General features: G+C 47.3%; 1 long non-coding RNA gene across 1 annotated transcript; it reads right to left on the minus strand.

Annotated features, from left to right (window-relative positions):
- Positions 1 to 1,524: 1,524 nt before the first annotated feature.
- Positions 1,525 to 2,198, minus strand: LOC109922029. The gene is made up of 2 exons (XR_007266270.1): positions 2,139 to 2,198; positions 1,525 to 1,943 (listed from the first exon to the last, which is right to left on the minus strand). It is a non-coding gene; the product is annotated as an uncharacterized LOC109922029 (long non-coding RNA).
- Positions 2,199 to 2,418: the final 220 nt, after the last annotated feature.

A 2,418-nucleotide genomic window follows, 5' to 3' on the forward strand; every position in this document is an offset into this window, starting at 1 on the left:
GCGAGCTCACAAGGAATGACATGTGGGGCTGAATTCCACTGCTGATCACATCCAGGATTGAATGGTGTTCCGTCTGAGAGATTCAGTAGACCGGGACTGTACTCATTGTGGGGGATCTTGTAGAAACATATAAAATTAGGAAGGGAGGGAGGTTGTTTCCATTGTGGGGGGGGGGTGAAACTAGAACTAGGGGGCATAGCCTCAAAATAAGGGATAGCAGATTTACGACTGAGTTGAGAAGGAACTTTTCCACCCAAAGGGTTGTGAATATATTGAATTCCCTGCCCAATGAAGCAGTTGACGCTACCTCGTTGGATGTTTTTAAGGCAAAGATAGATTTTTGAACAGTTAAGAGATTAAGGGCTATGGTGAGCGGGCGGGTGAGTTGAGCTGAGTCCACGAAAAAGACCAGCCATGAGTGAATGCAGTTGAGGGGAAGCTGGTCACACTTGAGGTTGAAAGGAATAGAAGGGCATGCTGATGGGGAGGAGATGAAGAGGGATGGGTGGAGGCCCACGTGGAACATAAATACTGACAGAGACTAATTGAACTGACTGGCCTGGCCCTGTGCTGTAGACTCAATGGATCAGAGACAAATATATTTATTTTAGATCTACCTGTAGTGGTCAGAAAAACACTATTTACTGTCCAGGATGAAATAAGTGTCTTTCATTAGGATAATTTCAATGGAAATGTGCAGTCCCGGCTCAAAGACTATCAGCCCCACTGAAAGCAGCCAGTCCAGCAGAAAGAAACCCCCCCCTCCATCCCTTCCCACTTCACCCACTGTCAGAACGAACACGGTTCACTCCTGGGTGTCACTCACAGCCGAGTCAGATCCCTGCCATCCCTCGTGAACTTGCCGGTGTATGTTGGATAACTGAGTGAATGCCTCCCCACAGACAGAGCAGGAGGATGCCCTCTCCTCAGTGCAAACTCGCTGGTGCTGCTCAGGCCCTCAAAGGTTTTAAAGGCAACTCCCCGCAATCAGAGCATGTGTAGGCTCCCTCATTGGTGTGACTGCTCTGATGTCCCACACATGGTAGGTCACTGACCGAAAGCCTTCCCGCACACAGTGCAGCTGAATGGTTCGTGCTTCTGAAGGCTGCCCGAATCATGGAATCCATTCCCGCACACCAACGGCCTCTACCAGGTGTGAACTTGCTGGTGAAACAGCAAATGGCTTGACTGCACGAATCCCTTCTCACACACGGTGCAGGTCATAGAGTCATACAGCACGGAAGCAGACCCTTCAGACCGCTTCGTCCATGCAAACCATATTCCCAAACTAAATTAGTCCCACCCGCCTTCGCTCGGCCCATATCTTTCCAAACCTTTCTTATTCACGTACTTATCCAAATTTCTCTTAAACATTGTAACTGTATCTACATCCACCACTTCCTCTGGAAGTACATTCCACACACAAACTGCTCTCTGTGCAAAACAAAAAGTTGCTCCTTGTGTCCTTTTTAAATCTTTCTCTTCTCACTTTAAAAATATACCACCTAGTTTTGAACTCCCCTACCTTGAGGAAAATGAATAGCCTCTCCTCCGTGTGACTGCACCCAAGCATTTCTGGCAATAGATGGGGTCGGGAATACGTTCCCAATGTTTCACACATTTCCACAGTTTCTCCATGGTGCAGGTGTCCTTGTGTCTCTCCAGGTTTGATGAGCAGAGCACATGTTGTGTCTCTTCCCGCTGTGAATGTCTTATAAGGCTGTGCAACTGCTTTATGCTCTTTCCACAGTCAATTCACTGAAACACTCGCTTGATCAATGAATTCCCAGCACACTGATCTTTAGAATTTTTCCAACATTTCTCTGTCTAGGTTTCAAGTCAGGTGATATTCACGTCCAAATTAGAAATCAGATGACTTTGTCAGATCATGAAGTGATGTTTGTTTTGAGATTTCTGCCCACAAATTCTCCCCGTTTAATTTCCTGTAGAAGGAGATTACAAAAATCGTCACTGTTAGTGCAGGATAGAAATTCAGAACAGACAATTCTAGTTTTGTTAACATCTATGTCCTCTCTCATTCCCCAAAAGCTGTAAATCTCCATCCTACACATTCTCCCTCCATTTTCACTCTGCTGCACCGAATACCTCCCACTCCCCATTGACAGATCCACACTCACCTCTTCCTGTCCTGGACCAGAACTCACTTTCGCAACTGCGCATGTACAAGGTGTCGTCACAAACGGCCTCCGACGTAATGACCAATGGGAATCCTTGGAGGACCGGAAGGAGTCTGGTCTTCCTGCCAATCAGAGCTCCCTGTTGTCCGAATGCGGAAGTTGGACAATGAGCTCCTGAAGCTGTCCATTGCTGCTCAGCAAAGCTGCTGCTCCTCTCTCTCTGAATGAAGATGGAGCTTCACCCCCAGACTGCAACTTCCTCCTCTGTCCAACATCTGTG

Source organism: Rhincodon typus, unplaced genomic scaffold (assembly GCF_021869965.1).
Source record: "Rhincodon typus isolate 14 unplaced genomic scaffold, sRhiTyp1.1 hic_rhity00000123, whole genome shotgun sequence".
Taxonomy (NCBI): Eukaryota; Metazoa; Chordata; class Chondrichthyes; order Orectolobiformes; family Rhincodontidae; genus Rhincodon; species Rhincodon typus.